Below are 10,738 nucleotides of genomic sequence, written 5' to 3'. Positions count from 1 at the left end.
TGGAGAAGGAAACGGCAACCCACTCCAGTGTTCTTGCCTGGAGAATCCCAGGGACGGCAGAGCCTGGTGGGCTGCTGTCTACGGGGTCGTGCAGAGTGGGACACGACTGAAGTGACTTAGCAGCAGCAGCAGCATGGCAGCAGGTCAGCTGGATAGTTATGAGTATTCTTTTTTTTTTCTTTTCTGCTTTTTAAAGGAGAAAATACTAAAAGTAATGATGGGTTGTCAGTGGAAGAGAAAGAATATGCTGCAGAGGGTAAAAATGTTCAGGGAAAAGATAAAGAAAAGTAAAATCCCCTACCTAGGATGGAGGTGGTGTTAGAGCAGGATGCAAGCAGCATGTGGTTAGTTTGGACTCTGCCTTTAACTGTGGGTGTTCCACACTGTAAACTGCACGAAAAGTAGGCAATGTTGTGAAAAGATCACTGGGCTGGAAACCAGGAAAGCCCTATCCACACTGCCTGGACCACCGCCACAGTATGCCCTGAACACGATGCTCACCTCTTTGCCTTGAAGGACAATATTCCTTCTCTGGGACTGTGAGTTCCTGAAGGGGAAGACATAGTCCAAAGGGAGGAAAAAAACTGAAGAAGAGAAAAATTTACTACCCACTGTGGATACTCAATGAGGAAATTTGACTAAATAGGTGACCAGTGAGTAAGAAATTTCTTTTTCTCTATTAATATCTATTTATTTATAGTTTTACCTACCTGGTTAGCCATGTATCATCTCTATTCCTTTCTAGATTTTGCAAGAGTTGAGGGTATATATAGAAACACACATGATAAAATCGTGAACTATACATAAAAATTTAGACGAGGGATTATAAATTAGAAAAGTGATGTAGATATGTGGGGTCAAAGACCCAACTCAGTTCTCATAATTGAACTATAAGTTTGTATCTGAGATTTCTGGCAGATAAAGGAAAAAAAAGAAAAAAAAATCACCAGGTTTATAATTTTCAATATCAGTGAGCATTACAAATATTAGCTGTTTAGGAAGGGGAACCAGACTTTATATAGAAATAGGTTCTGAGAGGTGTAGAGGAATGGAAGGAAGGAGTGTTAAGTGGAAGGACTTTGTAGCTCACGACAGTGGAAGAAGAGAACTGAAGGAACAGTGTGACAGCCATGTTTTTACCAGACTTAGCTCAGGTTAGGGCAGGAAGTTGGTGCACTTTGCAGAGACAGTAGCGTGGACATTTAGGTTGTTTCCATGTCTTGGCTACTGTAAACAGTGCTGGAGTGAGCATTAGGGGTGCGTGTGTCGTTTTGTATTACGATTTTCTCATGGAAGCAACCTAAATGTCCATTGACAGGTGAATGGATAAAGAAGATGGGATACATATATACAGTGGGATATTACTCGGCCTTAAAAAGGAACAAATTTGGGTCATCTGTAGAGAACTGGATAGACCTAGAGTCTGTAACAGAGACTGAAATAAGTCAGAAAGTGTTAATCATATAACACTTATATGTGGAATCTAGAAAAATGGTACAGATGAATTTATTTGCAAGGCAGGAATAGAGATGCAGACATAGAGAATGGATGTATGGACACGGTGTGGGGAGGAGGGAGTTGGAACAATTGGGAAGTTGGGATTGACATATATACAAGACTATGTTTAAAATAGATAGTAGGAACCTGATGTATAGTGCAGAGAGCTCAGCTCTCTGTGATGACCTGGACGGGTGGGAGGGAGATCCAAGAGGGAAAGGATATATACAAATGTATATATGTGTTCATATAGCTGATTTACTTTGCTGTACAGCAGAAACTAACACAACACTGTAAAGCAATTGTTCTCCAATAATAATAATAATAAAAAGAGACAGCAGCATGAAGCAACAATGGGCTGACAATGTCAAGGAATGTCTTTCTGGAGAGAACTCCCCAGCTGGAGAAAGGGTTTGGGTTTTGGTGGAGCCTGTGATGAAGTAATTTCTGAAGTGAGAGATGCTGCTTGCTGCTGAAACACATGACTGGTGTCTTGAGTGTCTAAGTAGACAAGGCTGGCAGGACATGCCTTTAGCCCATCCCTTTCCTCGGTACCTACAATCCCATTTTCCACAAATAGTCCCATGGGCTTGCCCTGGAGGAGTCTAAGCTTGTCCGTTTGGTCACAAGCAAGACTAGACTAGATCTAGAGGCTGGGGGTTGGGGAGGGGAGGCTGTCTGGTCACTTCCTGTTGGTGTGTCTACTAGAGTGGAGCAAGATAAGTGGTTTCTTTGAGGAGGCGGTCACTTTGGGGGGACCTGGGGAGCAGCAGTAGTAACAAAAGTGAGGCATCATCATCACAGGCTTCCCTGTGACTGGGCCACGCTGCCTGCACTGAATGGGAATGGGAGGAAGTCATCCTTGGAGGGGGCTGAGGGGCCCACGGGAGGAACTCTGAATCACGGCGTTGGCAGAGCATCACTTCCAGTTGATGCAGCACTTCTAGCACTAGCACTTCTAGTTCTACAGCAGCTGCAGAGGTGGTCAGTCTCAGCAGACATATCAGGGCTGGCAGACACAGCCATAGCCCTGTGAGGTCCTTCTCATTATCAGCCTTGGACAACCGAAGGGTGGGCTTATTAAGGGAGCCAGCAGGAGCTCTCAGAGCAGCTTTGATTTGTCTGCATCAGAGAGGCTAGGGTTTCCCTGCTAGCTCAGCTTGTAAAGAATCTGCCTGCAATGCAGGAGACTCAAGTTCAATTCCTGGGTCAGGAAGAATCCCTGGAGAAGGGAATAGCTACCCACTCCAGTATTCTGGCCTCGAGAATTCCATGGACTCTACAGTCCATGGGGTCACAAAGAGTCAGACATGACTTTCACTTTTTAGTGAAGCTAACCCTGGGACTGAGGGTGTGTACAGAGGAGACATTATAGCAATGTGCCTGTATTTTAAGACATGGCAACCTGTAGAATTACGAAAACATACAAAGAAAATCCTGGGCTCTGACTAATAGATTTCTGACTCCACGCTCTTGGGAGAGCCCTAAGAAGGAGATGCTAAGACCTGATCTGGCATTGGAAAAGGAGAGGAAAGCTTCCCACTACTCACAAAAATATGCAACTTAATGCAACTTATGGAGAAGGAAATGGCAACCCACTCCAGTATTTTTGCCTGGAGAATCCTGTGGACAGAGGAGCCTGGTGGGCTGCTCTCCATGGGGTTGCACAGAGTCAGACACGACTGAAGTGATTTAGCAGCAGCAGTGCAACTTAATGATCTGATTTAGATTCAGATGCATTATATTAGTCACACCTTACATAGCCACATATGTTTTGTGTGTGTGTGTGTGTGTTTGGGTGGAGCATGGAGTGAGAAAAAAAGAGTGGACTCGTTGTATAATCCAGGAAGTGGTAGGAAGGTGTGTGCTCAGCTGCTTTAGTTGTGTCTGACTCTTTGCGACCCCATGGACTGTAGTCTGCCAGGCTCCTCTGTCCATGGAATTCTCCAGGCAAGAATACTGGAGTGGGTTGCCATTGTCTCCTCTAGGGATCTTTCCAACCCAGGGATTGAATAGGCATCTGCCTGTGTCTCCTGCATTGCCAGCAGATTATTTACCCACTGAGCAACTTAGAAGCCTGAGTAGTAGGAGACTAACATAATATTCTAAAATTTCATACCACATTAGAGCTAAATATTTCAATTTCTCAGATTGGAAGTATGTTGAGGACAGGACCTGTGTATTTAGTGGAGGAGGCATTTGAAGGAAGTTAGATTCCATTATTTCCTTATGTTGCTCCATTATTTCTTTAGATTGATGTTATACATGATTGAACCTCAATTTTTATCTTTGTTGAATATATTTTTTAATAATGTTATCTTCCTTCTCTTAATTTTACCTTAATAGTAATTTTTATTAATGGTGAGCTTTTAAATCATGATAACCACTGGTTTTTCCTCTTAGAAATAATGAACCTATTAATGTTGTACATTGTGTATTTATTACTGTTTGGTAGAGGAAAACTCGGAGAAGATAATGGCAACCCACCCCAGTGTTCTTGCCTGGAGAGTCCCCAGGGACAGGGGAGCCTGGTGGGCTGCCGTCTATGGGGTCACACAGAGTCGGACATGACTGAAGTGACTTAGCAGCAGCAGCAGCAGAGGAAAACTAAAATTATCACAATTTTTTGTTCATTGGTAGAAAGAACAAAGTAAGAATCAGAAAGGTACAATTATACCTTGCTTACCAAATATATTGGGATTGGAGCATCTTTGCAAAATACAATTGTGTTTTTCTAAGTAGCAGGCACTTTTATATGCACTATCTTATTCTTTATAGAATGTAGCATAATCCTTGTTTTAAAATAGGAAAGTTAAGTTTAACCAGGTTAATGGCTTGTGTTGAAACTCAGGTCTGGTTCTGAGACCCAAACTCCTCTGTAGCATCACACCACATCCTGTTTGAACAGATGTTATGTGAGAATGTTCATGTCACCTGGCCTCAGTGGTCAGTGCCCTTGAATCTGGTAGAATAAGCCAGGTTTTATTGTATGTTGTGGTGTCAATCATCCTCCAAACCTCTTGGATTAAAACAACTCAGGACCACTTCTCACTCGTGCAACATATGAATTCTGCTTCATGTTGTCCTTCTTCTAGGATCCAGCTACCAGGACAGCCTTTCTCTGAAGGACTGCTAATCTTTAGGTGGAAAGCACAGCAATGCATGGGGAATGCTTCTTGGCTCTTCTAGTTTCTACCTGAAAGGGCTACATCACCTCAGTTACTTGTCACTGGCCAGAATAACTCATTTGGCCACATGAGGCTCCATGGAGCTAGGGAAGGGCAATTCTGCCACATACCTCCAAGCAGAACTCCAAGGATCCCTCCCCTTTCCCAAATTACCTTCTGGATGAAATATACATGCACAGTTGAACTTCTATTCATGCATTGTGACCTTGGGCTGCACATATAGCTGTATGGCTTTGGGCAAATTACTTAATAATTCCTCATAACACTGCAGGGTTGTTATGAGGATGAAATGAGAAAGCTGTCTTTCTTTTTTCTTTGTGCACTTTTCAGCAACAGAATTGAGGACATACTGTATATATAATTTCACATTTTGCTTTTAAAGTTAACGTTACTTCATAAACATTTCCCCAAGTTATTATAAACTTCTTGTAGGAATCCTTATTATATTAGAATACTATTACAGGACACATTCTAAAGTGAGATATACATTTCTATATAAAGAGCATTTTGCATTTGTAAGATGTTCCCAATTTTCAGTGGCTCCTTATCGTCCAAATAGGTGCCACTTCATTAAAGGAAAAAGTGGAAGCCTAGGCTAGCATTGCCCCCAACCGTCCCCTGGTGAGATGAATCAAACTATCCACCGAGGACGGCAAGCTCTGGCACACACTGTTCTCTGAATAAAGGTTCGGGAGGACCTCTCCCCAGGGAATGCAGAGTGCACTGTGCTGTTTTGTAGGTCAAGGAGAAAGCCCTAAGGTATATTTTTTAAAAATCCAGTTACCAAAGGAAATGAATAAATGAAAACTGCTGCGTAGAAAACACTGGTCACTGCAACTTGAATGATAGTGACCTGGGAAGGAATGGAGAGAAGGTAATTTATTGTCCTTAAAGAAGTTCAGAGGATCAGGAATGTAAGAGAGGATTTTAGCGTGCTTGCTTCTCTGGCCAGGCTCTGTGCCGTGGGCCATCCTTCTGTGGGCTTGTAAGAGCTGGGCTCTTAAAGAAAAAGAAAACTTTTCATCAATGCTATTTTTTAAAAGTATTATTTTTTCTGGTCTTAATTGCTCCCCACTCACTGTGCTTTCTGATGTAAGAGAAGGAGTACAGGAGAATTTAAGAGCTGGAGGGGAGGTAAATACCCTTCCATCTATCCACATGTTGTTTCCTTCACTCACTGACTCACTCGGAAGCATTTATCAATGGGTCCTGTGCTGGGGAAGAAGGAGATGTGTAGATATCGTTCCCGGCCTCAGCTGTCTGGAGCTGGGATCATCCAAGCAACTGACACTCACCCCAGAGTGACTAAGCCTACCACTGGACACTATGGGTAAATAGAAAAGAGATACTTTGGCAAGCTTAGCAGAGTCAGGGATGGCTTCTGGAGATGGGTGGTTAGACCAAGACCTGAACAAGCAGAGGTTGTGAGCATTCCCTGCGAGAGTTCCCTGGCTGCATCTCCGCCTGCAGGGGACCTCTTGGTTCTTGGGCTTAAGTGAGGTGAATTGAACATAGCAGAATACCCCCAGCTGGAATGGGGAGAGGGGGCTTGTTGGAGAGCAGGTGACTTTAACCATTAGGCTATACTGACACTATTTAGGGCTGATGGCATTCACAAGGGTCTTCCAGAATGTTTGAGGTGTTCCCAACTGGAGATGAAAAGACAATACAATCAAAAGTAATGTATCCTTAATTAATACATGCTGCACTGCACTTAGGTGCTCGTGGTGTCTGACTCTTTGTGACCCCGTGGACTGTAGCCTGCCAGGCTCCTCTGTCCATGGGGATTCTCCAAGCAAGAATACTGGAGTGGGTTGTCATGCCCTCCTCCAGGGGATCTTCCCAACCCAGGAATCGAACCCAGGTCTTCTGCACTGCAGGCAAATTCTTCACTATCTGAGTCATACATAATTATACATTTATAGGGCTTCCCTGGTGACTCAGATGATAAAGAATCCACCTGCAATGTGGGAGACCTGAGTTCGATCCCTGGGTTGGGAAGATCCCCTAGAGAAGGGCATGGCAACCCACTCCAGTATTTTTGCCTGGAGAATCCCTGTGGACAGAGGAGCCTGGCAGGCTACAGCCCATGGGGTCACAAAGAGTCGGACACCACTGAGCAACTAAGCATAGCATATATACATTTACACAGGGTTTCCCAGGTGGATCAGTAGTAAAGAACCTGCCTGCCAATGCAGGAGGCACAGGAGACACAGGTTCAGTCTCTGGGTCAGGAAGATCTCCTGGAAGAGGAAATGGCAATGCAATCCAAAATTCTTGCCTGGGAAATTCCATGGACAGAAGAGGCTAGTGGGCTACAGTCCATGGGGACGCAGAGTCGGACATGCCTTAGCAATTGAGCACTCATGCAAGCATACATATATACAGAGTTTATAGAAAACTATCTATTTATACAGAATATCTATGAGCCTAGTGATGAAGCAGCACTGTGGATCCCAGGTTGCCCTTCAAAAACCAGAAGCAGCAGTGGACTGGGAAGCCCAAGACAAGGGTGTGAGCCCAGCTCTCTACTCAGTAACTGTGTGACTTTGGGCAACCACTCACCTCTCTGAAGACTCAGATTTCTATTTTGAACAGTAGGAATAGGACTGCTGCCTTGTAGGGTGGTTGTGAAGCAATACATAATAGATGTGGATGTACTTTGTAAGTGGCGAAGCCTCATACAAATGGGAGCTGTCTTGCCTGGCCCCGACTCCAGCCCTGACTCGGCAGGCAGGTGGTTTGGCTTGCAGCAGACATCTGATGGATGCCCAGACCTCCCTGTCCACAGTTTCATCTCCCCTAAAGTGGAGGAGGCCACTCAGGGGACCATTATTCTGGACTCAATCCTGACCGACCAGAGAGAGTGGGTTGGTGCTGTGGAATAGATACATTGGGCTTTCTAGATCACAAAGTGTTTCACATGCATCATTTCACTTGGTTCTCCCAACAACTCAATGTGGAAATTAAGGTTGGCTCATAATCATCCATCCATGAACTGAGGTGCTGTGACTCTTAACCCAGGCTTTCTGGTTCCACATCTTGTGCTTCTCCCATACGACCTTGCTGGCTGGGAGTTCATAAAAGGGGGAGAAATATCCAAACAAGGTCATGAATTGAAGAAAACTATCCATCAACTTGGGCTTACCTGGTGGCTCAGACGGTAAAGACCATCTGAGTGTGGGAGACCTGGGTTCGATCCCTGGGTTGGGAAGATCTCCTGGAGGAGTGCATGGTAACCCACTCTAGTATTCTCGCCTGGAGAATCTCCATGGACAGGGGAGCCTGGCGGGCTATAGTCTATGGGGTCGCAAAGAGTTGGAGATGACTGAGCGACTAAACACACCCGTCAACCTACAAGTCCAGAGACCAGTAGATTATTTTCTTTTAGGTGAGGGTAGGAGAAAGGAGGAGTGTGGGGAGGAAAAGACTGATGCTGGGAGGGATTGGGGGCAGGAGGAGAAGGGGACGACAGAGGATGAGATGGCTGGATGGCATCACTGACTCAATGCGCGTGAGTCTGGGTGAACTCTGGGAGTTGGTGATGGACAGGGAGGCCTGGCATGCTGCAATTCATGGGGTTGCAAAGAGTCAGACACGACTGAGCAACTGAACTGAATTGAACTGAGCAAAGATAGGCTCAGCCTTTCATCCTTGATGGGAGAGGGGGCACCTCTGGGGAGCACGAGGAAGAAGGACCCAAAAGACTTAGAACCTGAAATGTCGTCTTTAGCCAGAAGTGGCTAAAGCCTATCTAACTGATGGCTTTGGAGCTCACAGACTTTCCTGAGGTCAAATCTTGGTGCTCTCAGAGTTGTAGGCCTCGCGCAAATCAGGTAACTCTCTGCAGCCTTGGTTTTGTTGTCTGTAAAACAGAAGTAAAAGTAGTTTTGTTATGAAAAGTGAATGAGATGATACATGTCAAGCTGCTAGCCCAGTGCCTGGTATAAAATAGGTACCTCTTCAGTAAGAGGGAGCTCCGCCCCTTCCTATGTCAGCTGCACTGGGTCCTGCAGAGCCCCGCCCAGGCTAATCCGCAGTCTGGTGAGTTGCAGAAGGCAGCTGTGCCGCCAGACGTGTGATGGCTGTAGTCCTGTGACACCATACAGTTCTCACCTCCTGTTCCTGCCTTTACCACCTCTGAAACATTTCTGAGACGCAGTCTTCATTTTTTCCCTCTGCCTCCCCATATCCCAGAACATAAACTGTTCGCGCAGTGATACAGACATGTACTTTCTTCCCAAGGCCATAACTGCCTCCACAGTCAAGGCTGCCATCCTGATGGCAGTTCATTGTGTAGGGGCTAAGCGTCTGGGTTTGGGTCCTTGCACTGCTACTTACTAGCTGGTAGCTTTAGGCAGGCAATTTACTCTCTCTCTTTCTCAGTTTCCTTATCTATAAAATGGGGTAATAATAATACTTACAACATAAATCTTGGCTGATTTTTAAACGTTTCAATACATGAGATACAACACAGTGCCTGACATACAATCAATACCTAGTAAATATCAGCTATTATTGTTGTCACAGTTTAAGTGGCTGATTTTTCTGCTCTTGGTTTTTCTTCTCTGCAATTTTTCAAGCCCACAGTTGCTGGAAGAATCTCCAGATGCTGGCTTCTGCGCAATTTCTTCTTGCCTGAGACCACAGAGTTTTACTGTCTTATTGCCTTTAGGTGAGGCCAGATTGCTCATCTGGCAGACAGAAGCTCTCACTGTCTTCCCATCTCACCATCCGGACTTCTGGTTCACTCCCTCTCAGCCCCTCTCCTGAGAGCTCAGGCCGCTGGCTTCCAAGGGCACCATATTGGACTCACTCATCTTCTTCCTTCTCTCACTCCTGGTGGGCAAGTTCAGCCAAGCCCTTGATTTCAATAGCTTTCCCTTCCTATTGACCTAATGCAAATCTCTCTCTCTCTCTTTGGTGTGATTTATCGTTTGTTTGTTTTTGTGATTTCCACCATTAGTGATTACTTATTTTAAGTTGAACATTGTTCTTCTTTTGAGATCTTCTTTTAAAATGCAAGTAGTTCTGAAAGTCCTGACTGGAAGGACGCTGGGAGGCAGAACTTAAGAAGTTTTAAGTGCCTAGATACTGGGTGTCCTATCCTTGGGCACTGGAGTCTCTGCAGAAAAAGCATTAAAGTGGAGCTGAGAGGAGTACACAGGGCAAAGGGAGATACAGATAGGAGATATGTGCATATTACCCCATTTCATTTCTGAATGGTCTGAGCTGGGCACAGGAAGGGAACAAATAAAGAGGAAAACTCAGAAGGCTGTTGTCTATAAAGGGACGGATGTGAAATTGTCAACAACCTTTTTCAACTTTCTAGGTTGAAACAGATGCTCCAGGGATTCATGGAATCTCAGGTTTAAACCTAAGGCCAACACTTGACAGACCAAGGCCACAGACTTTAGAGGCCAGACCCTCTCAGAACAACACTGAGTCTCTTTGGAATCGAAGAGAAAATTCTATAAAAATCTACAAGTCTCATTCCTAGGAGTTTGTTCTAAGGAAATAATTGCAAATGTGGTCACAGATTTATATATGAATATTATATGTATATATATTAGTTTCTTATCATCATAGTATTATATATTGCTTTTAAAAATCTGAAAATATATTAAATGTTGAGGAGTAGGAAACTCTTTCAATGAAATATTGAATAGATTATCCTTGCTTTGAAATGTTTCACATATCATATTTTAAGCATATTTAATGACATGGGGAAATGCTTAACAACATAAAATGAACTAAAGAATTAAGATACATTATTTAATAGTAAGTATAATAGATGAGAGTGGGTACCTGTAATGTCCTCTCAACTTTTCAGTGAAAAATTTTTTCATCTTCAAGAAATATGATAAATATTCCCTGGTGGTCCAGTGGCTAAGATTCCATGCTCCCAATGCAGGAGGCTGAGGTTTGATGCCTGGTCTGGGAACTAGATCCCACGTGCTGCAACTAAGAGTTCACGTGCCACAACTAACCAGATCAGCTCAGATCAGTCGCTCAGTCGTGTCCGACTCTTTGCAACCCCATGAATTGCAGCT

This window comes from Bison bison, unplaced genomic scaffold, assembly GCF_000754665.1.
Source record: "Bison bison bison isolate TAMUID 2011002044 unplaced genomic scaffold, Bison_UMD1.0 scf7180017864384, whole genome shotgun sequence".
Classification (NCBI taxonomy): Eukaryota; Metazoa; Chordata; class Mammalia; order Artiodactyla; family Bovidae; genus Bison; species Bison bison.
Note: the sequence above shows the minus strand (reverse complement) of the source record.